Source organism: Loxodonta africana, chromosome X, assembly GCF_030014295.1.
Source record: "Loxodonta africana isolate mLoxAfr1 chromosome X, mLoxAfr1.hap2, whole genome shotgun sequence".
Classification (NCBI taxonomy): domain Eukaryota; kingdom Metazoa; phylum Chordata; class Mammalia; order Proboscidea; family Elephantidae; genus Loxodonta; species Loxodonta africana.
This window is the reverse complement of record NC_087369.1, coordinates 70,203,950-70,220,894: the sequence shown is the minus strand read 5'-3', so window position 1 is coordinate 70,220,894 and position 16,945 is coordinate 70,203,950. Positions and strand designations below refer to the sequence as shown.

Sequence of the window (16,945 nt, the reverse complement as noted above, 5' to 3'; positions counted from 1 at the left end):
TCAGAAAATCAATAATATCAGATACCAACACAACACAAGGTCACAGAACAGAACACCCTGATATCAACTCAAATAGGGAAATCACAAAAACAAATTAAGATTAATTTTAAAAAGAAAAAAATGCTCAAAACAGGGAATCATTGAAGTCATTATGTAAAAGATCACAATAATCAAAAAGAGGGACTAAATACAGGTGGCATAGAACTGCCACACGGAGAGGAAAACAAGGCGATATAGGATACAAGTTAGGGTTTTACTTAGAAAAATAGGGGTAAATATTAAGGTAAACACAAAGAGGTCTAACAACTCCATAACTGTAAATAAAAACCAAGAAAAACAATGACTCAGCAAACAAAAATTCAACTACTATGAAAGTGAGGAACACAGAATTTACAAAGAAAAACGTCTCAGCACAAAAAAGTAAGTGGAAAAATGAAATCGTCAACAAAACACACAAAAAAGCATCAAAACGACAGCACTAAAGACATACTTATCTATAATTACGCTGAATGTAAATGGACTAAACGCACCAATAAAGAGAGAGTCTCAGACTGGATAAAGAAACAAGATCCATCTATATGCTGCCTACAAGAGACACACCTTAGACTTAGGGACACAAACAAACTAAAACTCAAAGGATGGAAAAAAAAGTATCAAGCTAACAACAAGCAAGAAAGAGCAGGAGTAGCAATATTAATTTCTGACAAAATAGACTTTAAAGTTAAATCCACCACAAAGGATAAAGAAGGACACTACATAATGATTAAAAGGACAATTGACCAGGAAGATATAACCATATTAAATATTTATGCACCCAATGACAGGGCTACAAGATACATAAAACAAACTTTAAGAGAACTGAAAAGTGAGATAGACACCTCCACAATTATAGTAGGAGACTTCAACACACCACTTTCGGAGAAGGACAGGACTTCCACTAAGAACCTCAATAGAGACACGGAAAACCTAATTCCTACAATCAAACAACTTGACCTCATTGACTTATACAGAGCACTCCACCCAACAGCTGCAAAGTATACTTTTTTTTCTAGCGCACATGGAACATTCTCTAGAATAGATCACATATTAGGTCATAAAACAAACCTTTGCAGAATCCAAAACATCGAAATATTACAAAGCATCTTCTCAGACCACAAGGCCATAAAAGTGGAAATCATTAACAGAAAAATTAGGGAAAAGAAATCCAATACTTGGAAACTGAACCATACCCTCCTGAAAAAAGACTGGGTTATAGAAGACATTAAGGAGGGAATAAAGAAATTCATAGAAGGCAACGAGACTGAAAACACTTCCTATCCAAAACTCTGGGACACAGCAAAAGCAGTGTTCAGAGGTCAATTTATATCGATAAATGCACGCATACATAAAGAAGGAAGAGCCAAAAATCAGAGAACTATCCCTAAAACTTGAACTAATAGAAAGCGAGCAACAAAAGAATCCATAAGGCACCAGAAGAAAAAAAAATAATAAAAATTAGAGCTGAACTAAATGAATTAAAAAAGAAAAGAATTAGAGAACAGAAAAACAATTGAAAGAATTAACAGAGCCAAAAGCTGGTTCTTTGAAAAAAATAACAAAATTGATAAACCATTGGCCAGACGGACTAAAGAAATACAGGAAAGGAAACAAATAACCTGAATAAGAAACGAGATGGGCCATATCACAACAGACCCAACTGAAATTAAAAGAATCATATCAGATTATTACGAAACATTGTACTCTAACAAATTTGCAAACCTAGAAGAAATGGATGAATTCCTAGAAAAACACTACCTACCTAAACTAACACAATCAGAAGTAGAACAACTAAATAGACTCATAACAAAAAAAGAGATTGAAAAGGTAAACAAAAAAAATCCCAACAAAAAAAGCCCTGGCCCGGACGACTTCACTGCAGAGTTCTACCAAACTTTCAGAGAAGAGTTAACACCACTACTACTAAAGGTATTTCAAAGCATAGAAAAGGACGGAATACTACCTAACTCATTCTATGAAGCCAGCATATCCCTGATACCAAAATCAGGTAAAGACACCACAAAAAAGAAAATTATAGACATATATCTCTCATGAACTTAGATGCAAAAATCCTCAACAAAATTCTAGCCAATAGAATTCAACAACATATCGAAAAAATAATCCACCACGATCAAGTGGGATTTATACCAGGTATGACTTTTTTCTATGCAAGTTTGGTTTAATATTAGAAAAACCATTAATGTAATCCACCATATAAATAAAACAAAAGACAAAAGCCACATGATCTTGCCAATTCATGCAGAAAAGACATTTGACAAAGTCCAACACCCATTCATGATAAAAACTCTCAGCAAAATAGGAATTGAAGGAAAATTCCTCAACATAATAAAGGGCATCTATTTTTTTTTATATATACAAAGACAACAGCCAACATTATTCTAAATGGAGAGAGCCTGAAAGCATTTCCCCTGAGAACAGGAACCAAACAAGGATGCCCTTTATCACCACTCTTATTCAACATTGTGCTAGAGGTCCTAGCCAGAGCAATTAGGCTAGACAAAGAAATAAAGGGCATTCAGATTCACAAGGAAGAAGGAAAAGTATCTCTATTTGCAGATGACATGATCTTATACACAGAAAACCCTAAAGAATCCTCCAGAAAACTACTGAAACTAATAGAAGAGTTTGGCAGAGTCTCAGGTTATAAGATAAACATACAAAAATCACTTGGATTCCTCTACATCAACAAAAAGAATATTGAAGAGGAAATCATCAAATCAATACCATTCACAGTAGCCCCCAAGAAGATAAAATGGGAATAAATCTTACCAAAAATGTAAAAGACCTATACAAAGAAAACTACAAAATACTAGTGCAAGAAACTAAAAGGGTCCTACATAAGTGGAAAAACATACCTTGCTCATAGATAGGAAGACTTAACATACTAAAAATGTCTACTCTACCAAAAGCCATCTATACATACAATGCACTTCCAATCCAAATTCCAATGACATTTTTTAATGTGATGGAGAAACAAATCACGAACTTCATATGGAAGGGAAAGAAGCCCCGAATAAGTAAAGCAGTACTGAAAATGAAGAAGAAAGTGGGAGACCTCACTCTACCTGATTTTAGAACCTATTATAGAGCCACAGTAGTCAAAACAGCCTGGTACTGGTACAACAACAGGCACACAGACCAATGGAACAGAACTGAGAACCCAGATATAAATCCATCCACATATGAGCAACTAATATTTGACAAAGGCCCAGTGTCAGTTAATTGGGGAAAAGATAGTCTTTTTAACAAATGGTGCTGGCATAACTGGATATCCATTTGCAAAAAAATGAAACAGGACCCATACCTCACACCATGCACAAAAACTAACTCCAAGTGGATCAAAGACCTAAACATAAAGACTAAAACGATAAAGATCATGGAAGAAAAAATAGGGACAACCTTAGGAGCCCTAATACAAGGCATAAACAGAATACAAAACATTACTAAAAATGACGAAGAGAAACCAGATAACTGGGAGCTCCTAAAAATCAAACACCTATGCTCATCTAAAGACTTCACCAAAAGAGTAAAAAGACCACCTAAAGATTGGGAAAAAATTTTCAGCTATGACATCTCCGACCAGCGCCTTATTCCTAAAATCTATTAGTTTCTGTTAAAACTCAACCACAAAAAGACAAACAACCCAATCAAAAAGCGGGCAAAGGGTATGAACACACACTTCACTAAAGATATTCGGGCAGCTAACAGATACATGAGAAAATGCTCTCCATCATTAGTCATTACAGAAATGCAAATTAAGACTACGATGAGATTCCATCTCCAACAAGGCTGGCATTAGTCCAAAAAACACAAAATAATAAATGTTGGAGAGGCTGTAGTGAGATTGGAACTCTTATACACTGCTGGTGGGAATGTCAAATGGTACAACCACTTTGGAAATCTATCTGGCATTTTCTTAAAAAGTTAAAAATAGAACTACCATACAACCCAGAAATCCCACTCCTCGGAATATACCCTAGAGAAATAAGTGCCTTTACACGAACATATAAATGCACACCCATGTTTATTGCAGCACTGTTTACAATAGCAAAAAGCTGGAAGCAACCAAGGTGTCCATCAACAGATGAATGGTTAAATAAATTGTGGTATATTCACACAATGGAATACTACGCATCGATAAAGAACAGTGATGAATTTGTGAAACATTTCATAACATGGAGGAACCTGGAAGGCATTATGGTGAGTGAAATTAGTCAGATGCAAATGGACAAATATTGTATAAGACCACTATTATAAGATCTTGAGAAATAGTATAAACTGAGAAGAACACATTCTTTTGTGGTTACGAGAGGGGGGCGGGAGGGAGGGTGGGAGAGGGTTATTTACTGATTAGTTAGTAGATAAGAACTACTTTAGGTGAAGGGAAGGACAATACTCAATACAGGGAAGGTCAGCTCAACTGGACTGGACCAAAAGCAAAGAAGTTTCCGGGATAAATTGAATGCTTTGAAGGTCAGCGGAGCAAGGGCGGGGCTTTGGGGACTACGGCATAAGGGGACTTCTAAGTCAATTGGCAAAATAAATTCTATTATGAAAACAGTCTGCATCCCACTTTGAAATGTGGCGTCTGGGGTCTTAAATGCTAACAAGCGGCCATCTAAGATGCATCAATTGGTCTCAACCCACCTGGATCAAAGGAGAATGAAGAACGCCAAGGTCACAGGATAACTATGAGACTGAGACAGAAAGGGCCACATGAACCAGAGACTTACATCATCCTGAGACCAGAAGAACTAGATGGTGCCCGGCCGCAACCGATGACTGTCCTGTCAGGGAGCACAACAGAGAACCCCTGAGGGAGCAGGAGAACAGGGACGCAGACCCCAAATTCTCATAAAAAGACCAGACTTAATGGTCTGACTGAGACTGGAAGGATCCCAGCGGTCATGATCCCCAAACCTTCTGTTGGCCCAGGACAGGAATCGTTCCCGAAGACAACTCATCAGACATGGAAGGGACTGGACAATGGGTTGGAGAGAAATGCTGATGAAGAGTGAGCTACTTGTATCAGGTGGACACTTGAGACTGTGTTGGCATCTCCTGTCTTGAGGGAAGATGGGGGGGTAGAGAGGGTTAGAAACTGGCAAAATGGTCATGAAAGGAGAGACTGGAAGGAGGGAGCGGACTGAGTCATTAGGGGGAGAATAAATGGGGTCTGTAGTAAGGTGTATATAAGCTTATATGTGACAATCTGACTTGATTTGTAAACTTTCACTTAAAGCACAATAAAATTATTTTAAAACATCTAAAATGATAAAGATCATGGAAGGAAAAACAGGGACAACATTAGGAGCCCTAATACATGGCATAAACAGTATAGAAAACATTATAAAGAATATAGAAGAAAAACTAGATAACTGGCAGCTCCTAAAAATCAAACACCTATGCTCATCCAAAGACTTCACCAAAAGAGCAAAAAGACTACCTACAGACTGGGAAAAAGTTTTTAGTTATGACATTTCTGATCAGCGCCTGATCTCTAAAATCTACACGATACTGCAAAAACTCAACTAAAAAAGACAAATAACACAATTAAACAATGGGCAAAAGATATGAATAGACACTTCACTAAAGAAGACATTCAGGTAGCTAACAGATACGTGAGGAAATGTTCATGATCATTAACCATTAGAGAAATGCAGATCAAAACTACAATGAGATTTCATCTCACTCCAACAAAAAAAAGCTGGCATTAATCCAAAAAACACAAAATAATAAATGTTGGAGACGCTGTGGAGATATTGAAACACTTCTACACTGCTGGTGGGAATGTCAAATGGTACAACCACTTTGGAAATTGATTTGATGCTTTCTTAAAAAGTTAGAAATAGAACTACCATACCATCCAGCAATCCCACTCCTTGGAATATATCCTAGAGAAATAAGAGCCTTTACATGAACAGGTATATGCATGCCCATGTTTATTGCAGCACTGTTTACAAAAGCAAAAAGAAGGAAGCAACCAAGGTGCCCATCAACAGATGAATGGATAAATAAATTATGGTATATTCACACAATGGAGTACTACTCATCTATAAAGAACAATGAGGAATCTGTGAAACATTTCATAACATGGAGAAACCTGGAAGGCATTATGCTGAGTGAAATTAGTCAGTTGCAAAAGGACAAATATTGTATAAGACCACTATTACAAGAACTTGAGAAATAGTTTCAACTGAGAAGAAAACATTCATTTGTGGTTATGAGAGGGGGGAGGGAGGGAAGGTGGGAGAGGGGTACTCACTGATTAGATAGTAGATAAGAACTACCTTAGGTGAAGAGGAAGACAGCACACAATACAGGGGAGGTCAACACAATTGGACTAAACCAAAAGTAAAGAAGTTTCCTGAATAAACTGAATGCTTTGAAGGCCAGTGTGGCAGGGGCAGGGGTCTGGGGACAATGGGTTCAGGGGACATCTAAGTCAATTGGCATAATAAAATCTATTAAAACCTTCTGCATGCCACTTTGAAGAGTGGCGTCTGGCGTCTTAAATGCTAGCAAGCAGCCATCTAAGATGCATCAATTGGTCTCAACCCATCTGCATCAAAGGAGAATGAAGAACACCAAGGACACAAGGTGATTATGAGCCCAAGAGACAGAAAGGGCTGCATGAACCAGCGACTACATCATCCTGAGACCAGAAGAACTAGATGGTGCCCGGCTACAACCGATGACTGCCCTGACAGGGAACACAACAGAGAACCCCTGAGGGAACAGGAGAGCAGTGGGATGCAGACCCCAAATTCTCATAAAAAGAGCAGACTTAATGGTCTGCCTGAGACTAGAAAGACCCCGGTGGTCATGGCCCCTAGACCTTCTTTTGGCCTGGGACAGGAACCATTCCCGAAGCCAACTCTTCCGACATGGATTGGACTGGACAATGGGTTGGAGAGGGATGCTGGTGAGGAGTGAGCTTCTCGGATCAGGTGGGCACTTGAGAGTATGTTGCTATCTCCTGCTTGGAGGGGAGATGAGAGGGTGGAGGGGGTTAGAAGATGGCAAAAAGTACACAAAAAGAGAGAGTGGATGGAGAGAGCAGGCTGTCTCATTAGAGGGAGAGTAATTGGGAGTGTGTAGCAAGGTGTATATGGGTTTTTATGTGAGAGACTGACTTGATTTGTAAACTTTCACTTAAAGCACGATAAAAATTATTTTAAAAAAGAAAAAAGTCAGTTGGACTCATATAGACCAATAGAAAGAATGATGAAAAGGAAATCATGAAAACAGTACCATTTGTAATAACCCCTAAAAAATAAAATACTTAGAAATAAATCTAATCAGGAATGTAAAATACCTACACAAAGAAAACTACAAAACACTAGTGCAAGAAACCAAAAAGGATCTACAGAAATTGAAAAATATACCATGCTCATGCATAGGTAGACTCAACATTGTGAAAATGACAATTCTACCCAACGTGATTTACAAATGCAATGGAATCCCAATCCAAATACCAACAAGGTTCTTTAAAGGGATGGAAACCTTATCATTAACTTTATATGGAAAGGGAAGAAGCCCTGGATAAGTAAGGCATTATTGAAGAAGAAGGATAAAGTAGGAGGACTCGCACTACCTGACCTCAGATCCTAGATACAGCTGTGGTAGTCAAAACAACCTGGTATTTGTACAACCACAGATACATTGACCAATGGAACAGAGTTGAGAACCCAGATGTGAATCCATCCACCTGTGGTCACCTGATCTTCAATAATGGCCCAAAGCCTATCAAATGTGAAAAAGACAGTCTTTTTAACAACTGGTGCTGGCAAAACTCGATGTCCATCTGCAAAAGAAAAGAAACAGGATCCATACCTCACATCATGTACCAAAACTAATTAAAAATGGACCAAAGACCTAAATATAAAGCTAAAAATTACAAAGTTCACAGAAGAAAAAATAGCATCAACACTAGAGGTCCTAATACACGGCATTAACAGAATACAAACCACAACCAACAACACACATACTCCAGAAGATAAGCTAGATAACTGGGATCTTCTAAGAATTAAAGACTTGTGCTTATCAAAAGACTTCATCAAAAGAGTGAAAAGAGAACCTATAGACTGGGCAAAATATTTTGGCTGTTACAGATCAGGCAAAGGTCTAATATCGAAAATCTACAAGAAAGCCCAACACCTCTACAATGAAAAGACAAATAACCCCATTATTAAATGGGCAAAGGAGATGAACAGACACTTCACCAAAGAAGAGACTCAAGTGGCCAACATACACATGAGAAATGCTTGCGATCACTAGCCCTTAGAGAAATGCAAATCAAAATTACAATAAGATACCATCTCACCCTGGCATTACTGGCATGAATCAAAAAAAACAGGAAATAACAAATGTTGGAGAGGCTGTGGGAAGATCGGCCCTCTTATGCACTGCTGATGGGAATGCAAAATGATACAACCATTTTGGAAGACTATATGGCGCTTCCTTAGAAAGCTAGAAATAGAAATACCATATGATCCACCAGTTCCACTACTAGGAATATATCCTAGAGAAATAAGAGTTGTCACACGAATAGACATATCCACACCCATATTCATTGCAGCGTTGTTCACAATAGCAAAAAAATGGAAACAACCTAGAAGCCCATCAACAAATGAATGGATAATCAAACTGTGGTACATACACACAATGGACTATTATGCGATGATAAAGAAAAATGATAAAATCTGTGGAGCATCTCCTAACATGGATGAATCTGGAGGGCATTATGCTAAGTGAAATAAGTCACTCACAAAAGGACAAATACTGTATGAGGCCATTACTGTAAAAACTCATGAAAAGGTTTACACACATAAAAGAAAGAATATTTGATGGTTAATAGGCAGGTTGGGGTGGGGATGGAATGACACTAAATAGACAGTAGATAAGTGGTAACTTTGGTGAAGGGTAAGACAGTACACAATAGTGGGGAAGCCAGCACAACTTGTACAAGTCAAGGTCATGGAAGCTCCATAGATACATCCAAACTCCCTGAGGGACCAAATTGCTGGGCTGAGGGCTGTGGGGACCGTGGTCTCAGGGAACTATTAGCTCAATTGGCATAACATATTTTATAAAGGAAATGGTGAGTAGTGTCTGAGGTCTTCAAAGCCTGTGAGTGGCCATCTAGGATATTCCACTGGTCTGACCCCTTCGGGAGCAAGGAAGAATGAAGAAAACTAGAGATACAAGGGAAAGATTAGTACAAAGGACTAATGGACCACATCTACCACGACCTCTACCAGACTGAGTCCATTTTAACTAGATGGTGCCCAGCTACCACCACTGACTGCTCTGACAGGGATCACAATACAGGGTCCCAGACAGAGCTGGAAAAAATGTAGAAGAAAATTCTAAGTCAAAAAGAAAGACCAGACTTGCTGGGCTGACAGAGACTGCAGAAACCCTGACAGTATGGCCCCTGAACACCCTATCAGCTCAGTAATAAAGTCACTTCTGAGGTTCACCCTTCAGCTAAAGTTTGGACAGGCCCATAAAATAAGCGTAAAGGGGCACAGCAGTCCTGGGCAAGGGCTAGAAGGCAGGAGGGGACAGGAAAGCTGGTATTTGGGAACCTAATGTTGAGAAGGGGGAGTGTCGACATGTCATGCTGTGGTTAACCAATGTCATAAGACAATATGTGTACTAACTGTTTAATGAGGAACTAGTTTGTTCTGTAAACCTTCATCTAAAGTACAATAAAAATAATAATAATAAAAAAAGAAGGGATTAGATTTAGATGCCACCTAAACTGATATGATCTCAACTGATTGACTGATTACATTATGTTAGATTACATTATACCAAAAACCAAAATCAAACCTGATGCCATCGAGTTCATTCCGACTCATAGTGACTGTATAGGACAGAGCAGAACTGTGCCATAGGGTTTCCAAGGAGCAGCTGGTGAATTCAAACAGCCGACCTTTTGGTTAGCAGCCAAGCTTTTAACCACTGCTCCACCAGGGCTCCAGATAACATTATAGAAAGTGATTACATTACATTAAATTAGATGTAAGGTCATTACATTACATGTCATTTGATAATCTGCTCTAATCAAGGCAAACTGATCTAATCATGCATTACTTCATGATAGCAACTAGACTAGTGTCTGGCCAAATGACTGGGAACTGTAGCCTAGCTAAGTTCACACATAAAATTAACCATCATGAAGGGTGAGTTGGATACTCCCTCTGCCAACTAATGGAATTTCAAAGATCATTGCACATCCTAGCCCCATCTCTTAGATAGGGGAACACCTAATTTAGGGACCTCCTCCCAATATTAGATGAAGGAGGTGCAGTGGCTTGGGTGTACTTACCTGTGGAAGATCCATAATGCTTTTCTGCTTAGGCTCAGCCAAACTGCAAGAACCCTTGGTAGACAGAGACACTTGGGAAGTATGTGTCATATGATTTTTAAAGCCTTTGGGGCTTGCATATAATGTTGCTATTTGCAACAACCACATGAGATCAGCAGGCATGGATTTCTATCACTGTTTTTAACAGGAGGTGACAGGGAGGCTCACTGAAGGCCATGGGATTGTCCTAGCTTCACAGGAAGTGAATGAATGGATTGGAGATTGGACTCAAAGACAAGTTCTCAATCTAGGGCATTACATTGTATTGTTGTTTAGAAAATGTTAAAGATACTCTTTGATCAGTAGTCTCTTCCGGCCCTACTATACATCTTTTCTGACCTTTAGTAGGAGAATTTTTCATATAATGGTCTGGATTTTGAGGATGACTGGATAAATAGGGATGGAAGGACTCTGGGGAGAGAGAGCAGAGTTCAGGAGTGGGAAGGGGGTGGGGTTGATACTTCTGAAGGGAAAGGCTATTCAAAGCCTTAGATTAACAAGTCCAAGGTCTTTGTCTATTTCCTTCTTCTCCACTGTACTGTTGTAGCTGTGTCTTTGCTGTGGCTTTCAGAACTGGCAGAAAAGTAACAACTCATTCCACCCCCACCCATATTCCTGTTTGGTAAGTTTCTCTTGTGTGGAGGGGGCTGATAGACTTGAACTTTATTAGGGAATGTTAGGAGGACAGCCTGCCTCTACAATTCCCATCTGGGCTGCCTAAGCTGAAGCCTTGGGCCCAGAATATTCTCTAATAAGGAGGTTGGGAATTGGTTCTTTCTCTCAGTCCCTTCCCCTTATCAGAGAAGCCTTCCTTCTTCTTATGGGCTCACAGTAACTTTCTCTGTCTCTTACTCATGTGCAGGCACCATATGACACCTATGTAACCTCACCATCTCCATGACTACGATAATATCAAAGAATGTGCCCCATGGGCCACAACAGATGGATCCTAATAGAATGGGAGAATAATGTGGAACAGGACTTCAAATTCCTAAACAAACACAAAACAAAACAAAACTGACATTTTGGGCTGGTTGAGACTGCAGGACTCCTCGAGATTATTGCTGCAAGATACTCTTCAAACCTTGAGCTGGAACTAACCCCTGAGGTCACCTTGTAGCTAAATAACAAATTGGCTCAAAAAGTAATGACTGTAACCCATAAGTACTGTGCTCATTTAAAAAAATCACCTATCTGAGACTAAGTGGTAAATAATTACTTTAAAACAAAGATAAGAATGTAAGGGGGCAGGGAAACTAGATTAAAGGAAATGAATCAACCAGAACAGAAATAATGAGAATGTTCAGGCATTGTGAAGAATGTAACCAATGTCAAAGAACAACTTGTGTAGGAATTGTTGAACGAGAGCCCTAACTGCTACATAAACCTTCAGCAAAAACACAATAAAATATTTACAAAAGAAAGAAAGGAGTGTGTCCCATGGGGAACTGACCCTTCAGTGTTTTTCTAATCCACTGCATCATTAATCAGAAAATGCAGTCTTACAAAATTAATCTTGCAGCTAAAGGGGGAAAAATGTTCTTTCTGGTTATGCACCTTGCTCAAAGGATGGCTATGTTGTGTGCACCTGAACAAAGGACATCCCCTGATAATAAGGTGACCAGGCCATATGGCCTGAACAAAGGTCCTTTCTTCTTAGCTCTTTCCCTTTTCTCAAGTATAATGGATTGAATTGTGTTCCCCCAAAATATGTGTCAGCTTGGTTAGGCCATGATTCCCAGCATTGTGTGTTTGAATTCCATTTTGTGATTGTAATTTTATGTTGAGAGGATTAGGGTGGGATTATAACACTACCCTTACTCCCTGATCCAAGGTAAAGGGAGTTTCTCTGGAGTGTGGCCTGCATCACCTTTTATCCCTCAAGAGATAAAAGGAAAGGGAAGCAAGCACAGAGTTGGGGACCTCATACCACCAAGAAAGTAGTGCCAGGAGCAGAGTGCATCCATTGGACCTCAGGTTCCTGTGCTGAGATGCTCCTTGACCAGGGGAAGATTGAGGACAAGGACCTTCCTCTAGAGCCGACAGAGAGAGAAAGCCTTCCCCTGGAGTTGATGCCCTGAATTTGGACTTGTAACCTACTAGACTGCGAGAAAATTAATTTCTCTTTGTTAAAGCCATCCACTTGTGGTATTTCTGTTATGGCACCACTAGATGACTAAGACACCATGCATGCCATGTGAGGATGATGCAGGACCAGATAGTATTTTGTTTTGTTGTACATAGGGTCCTATGAGTTGGAACCAACTCGCGGGACCTAATAATAAAAGTATAATAATATGCATGCCAAGCACCTATACCCCTCCAGTTTGTACTATATAAGCACCTGGCTCCTTTGTCCTTTTGTTCCCTCACCCATGACGCATTGTGGGGTGTCTTAGTCTAGGTTCTCTAGAGGAGCAAAACCAGTGACACATATATATATGTACATGTACGTACATACATATATATGTATATTATATATATAAATATATAAGTTTACTTCAAGGAAATGACTCTCGCAATTATAGTGGGAGTAGGGGGTAATTGTAATCTCATTAATAGGGATGAACTGGTGCAATGGTGAAAAGCTGGGGCTGCTCTCAGTTCCCACTTTCTTCTACAGTAACTCTGTGGTCTGCTTGCAGATGTGGTGTTGCTAAAAGTGAAACTGTTAAAATGAGGACTAGGCTGAAGAACAGATAGGAGTAGAAGCCAGGGGAGTCTCCTGCAACCTTTGTTTAGTGAGAGATTTATAACTGCTCTTGGTTTGGATTGTTGAAGGAATGAGAACTGTGTTTCAAACTATTATAAAGTCATCGAGCACTGTGGTTTTACGATCTTGTCACAATATCTGATGTTGATGGTATTGGTCTGTCTCAGATGTCACTGGAGGCTTTCATGCTCCAGGACCCTCTCGTGGAAAACCCCCTGTATTTGTTGTTGTCTCCTGGTAATACAATGGGAGAGGCAGTGAAGGAGCTCCACTGCAAATCCCACTTTGGAATAAAAATAGCAAGGTGTTGTCAGCCATTTCTACCAGCAGAGGCCTTAAATGATAGAAAACTGGCAACAGTAATCCTCCTCTAAAAGGCCAAAAGAGAAAAAAAAAAAGAGTGGGACTAACCTGCAAATAAATGTGGTTTTGGTTACTGAAACTGGGGGATTTAAGGTTAAGGGGGCAATTCCCTAGTCACTGATCAGAGCCTTCTAAAAATGGGACAGGAGATAATGGAAGTGGGCTCCCACAAGCTGAGCAACTTTAAGCAGATCTTAGTGCTGAGAACACCAAGCCCAAATCAAAGGTTAAGACTGTAGAAAAAAGAAAGAAAGTAGTAAAAGCCTTTCCAGGGGGGTAGAGCCAGCATGGCTCCATAGACAGACACACCATGCTGACCCACTGCAGCAAAGACCTGAAAAGCTAAGTAAAAAAAGATATAAACATAAATCCTAGAAACACAGGCATCAAATAAAAGGATAAAGAACTAGATCAAGCACCAAACGGAAAAGGAAACTGACAGAAAACAGAGAATGAGGAGAGACATGGAGTGGAGGTTCCCTGCCAACTAACAAGGCACAGAGTTGCCATCTTGAAACACAGCCAGCATGACCCTGGATAGGGAGTATGGGAAGGCAACTTCATGGAGTGTCCAACAGCAGACAGAGCACACAGTAACCAGAGAAACATGCTTTACCATCCCTCACCCTTCTGCCCTGTATGCCACCTCTACCCCTTCCCACAGGGCCACACCATGCTGCTCAGCTAGAGAACCACTGGAGTACTGGCCTGCTACTGCCCTGGGTCCACCCTGCTCACACCCATAACACTGACCAAACCCTCAATTTTTTTTTCTTTCTTTTCTTTCTCACTCCCACCTAGCCCAGTATGTCACTTCCACTGGCACCAGAGTCTGCCCTGCCCCCACTCACCTGTCACCATCATGCACCATTTTTTTTCTTTTTCTTCCCCTTTCTTTCTCCCCCCATCTAGCCTTGTATGACCCCTTCCCACCAGCTGCTGCTGAGCCACCACAGCTAGAACATCCCTGGCACTCAGGCCAGCTGCTACACCAGGCCGCCACCACCATTTCCCTTCCACCACTTGGTCACCTGCTAGACAGTGGGAAGTGAGCCTGTACCACTGCCCACCCAACACCCCCACCTATCTGACAAGGGATTGTGAATGCTCCAACACCAATAGACTGACATCAGCAGGCAGACAGAGCCTGTCCAGTCCGCCCTCAGACACCCTGCCAAACCAGTGTACAATGAATCAGGCTTGCCATGCCTGCTGATGCCCTGCATTCCTGGAAAAGGTGGTGAGAGCTATCATGCCCACAGACAAGCAAGCAAAAGCAAAAGGACAGCTGGCAAGCCCACCCTGACATATCAAAAGAAAACAAAACAAAACAAAAAACCGGACAAAACAGATGGATGGGCAATCAATAAATAAAGAAAAAAATAACTTAAATATCCCAGAGACAGCAGACAATGTCAAAACTTGTAAAAAGGCAGGACAAGATGGCTACAGCAAATGACCAAAATAAAGAATCAGATGACCTTCCTCTAGAAGAAAATGCAGGGAAATTATCTGATATGGTAGCCAAAAGACTAATATTCAGGGCTCTCCAAGAGATTAGGAAAAAGATCAAGGAAATACAGACAAAACCAACAAAAACATAGCCAAAATCAAGGAAAACACAGACAAAGCAAAAAAAGGATCCATGAAAATAACACAAGAACAAAACATCAAAATAAATAAAGACCTAGAAATCATACAAAACAGTAACTAGAAATCCAAAAGATAAAAAAAAAAAAAACAGAATTTCAGAAATGGACAACTCAATAGAAGGTTTTAGGAGGAGATTTGAAACAATGCAAGACAAAATAAGTGAGACTGAAGACAAATCCATGGACACCACTTTGTTTTAGGAAAAATTGAAGAAAAGAATGAAGAAAACCTAAGAATTATTTGGGAAACAATCAAGAGCAAAAATTTATGAGATCTGGGTTTCAGAAATGGGGGAGAAAATGGAAAACACAGATAAGATTGTTGAAATTTGGCTGAAAAAAATTTCCCAAATACCATGAAAGACAAAATGCTGACCATCCAAGAAGTTCAAAGAATCTCAATTGAATAGACCCCAAAAGAAAGTCACCAAGACATATCATAATCACACTTGCAAAACCAAAACCTAAGAAAGAATTTGGAAAGCAGTTTAAGAAACAAAAAGAGTCCCTTACAAAGGGAAAACAGTAAGATTAAGCTCTGATTACTTGGCAGAAGCTACACAGGTAAGAAACCAATGGGATGACATATACAAAACCTCGAAAGAAAACAACTGCCATCAAAGAATAAAATATTCTACAAAACTCTTTCCAAAATAAAATGGTGAAATTAGGACATTTCCAGATAAACAGAAATTAAGGGAGTTCGTAAAAACCAAACTAAACTTACAAATAATATTAAAGGAAGTCCTTCAGTTAGAGAACCAACAATGTCAGACTACAGTCGAAGTCTAGGACACAGGAGAGCATCAGCTAGATAACAAGCTAGGTAAAGAACTCTTAATAACAAAACAAAGCTAAAAGACTTAAAACAGGGAAACAGAGATGTAAATCTGTAAATGACAACAACATCAAAACAATAAAAGGGGGAATAAATGGTGTAGGTATAGAACTTTCAAATGCAAAGGAAGTCAAGGAGATATCAAGTAATAAAACACTGGTTCAAACATAGGAAGATGGGGTAAATTTCAAGATAACCTCAAGGAACTTTAACAAACCTACCCATCAGAATTAAAAAAAAAAAGAAAAACAAAGTCTCAGTCAACACAAAATCTATAACAAAAGAAAAGAAAACCCACGAACATAAGGAACTCGTCACTAGAAATTAAGAGAAACAAAGAAAAAGCACCTTACACACGCACAAAGCATAACAATATGACAGCAATGAATTCATACTTATCAACAATCACACTGAATGTAAATGTCTTAAACATATCTTTAAAAAGAAAGAGTGTGACAGAATGGACAAAAAAGCTCGACCCATCAATACGATGTTTAAAACAGACACCGTATACATGAAGATATAAATGTATTAAAAATCAAAGGATGGAAAAAATATATATCAAGCAAACAGTAACCTAAAAATGCAGGAGTGGTAATACTAATCTCAGATAAAATAGACTTTAAGACAAAACCAACCATAAAAGACAAGGAAGGACATTATATAACAATTAAAGCTACAATCCATCGAGAAGACATAACCTTAATAAATATCTATGCACCCAATGGCAGGGCTCCAAAATACATAAAACAAACTATCCGCACTGAAAAAAGAAATAGTTCCACAATAATAGTAGGAGACTTCAACACACCACTCTTGGTAAAGGACAGAACATCTAAAAAGAAACTCAACAAAGATAAAGAAGATCTAAAGGCCAAAATCAGCCAACTTGACCTCATAGACATTTAAAGAACACTCCACCGTACAGCAGGTAAGTATACATA

At 39.3% G+C, this 16,945-nt stretch overlaps 1 long non-coding RNA gene across 1 annotated transcript in view; it reads right to left on the bottom strand.

Annotated features, from left to right (window-relative positions):
- LOC135228918 (uncharacterized) overlaps positions 1-12,674 on the bottom strand; it is a 152,623-nt gene extending 139,949 nt beyond the window's left edge. Inside the window, exon 1 of the long non-coding RNA XR_010319790.1 lies at positions 10,397-12,674. This is a non-coding gene — a long non-coding RNA (uncharacterized LOC135228918). The remainder of the gene's footprint in view (positions 1-10,396) is intronic.
- Between the last annotated feature and the right edge of the window lie 4,271 nt (positions 12,675-16,945).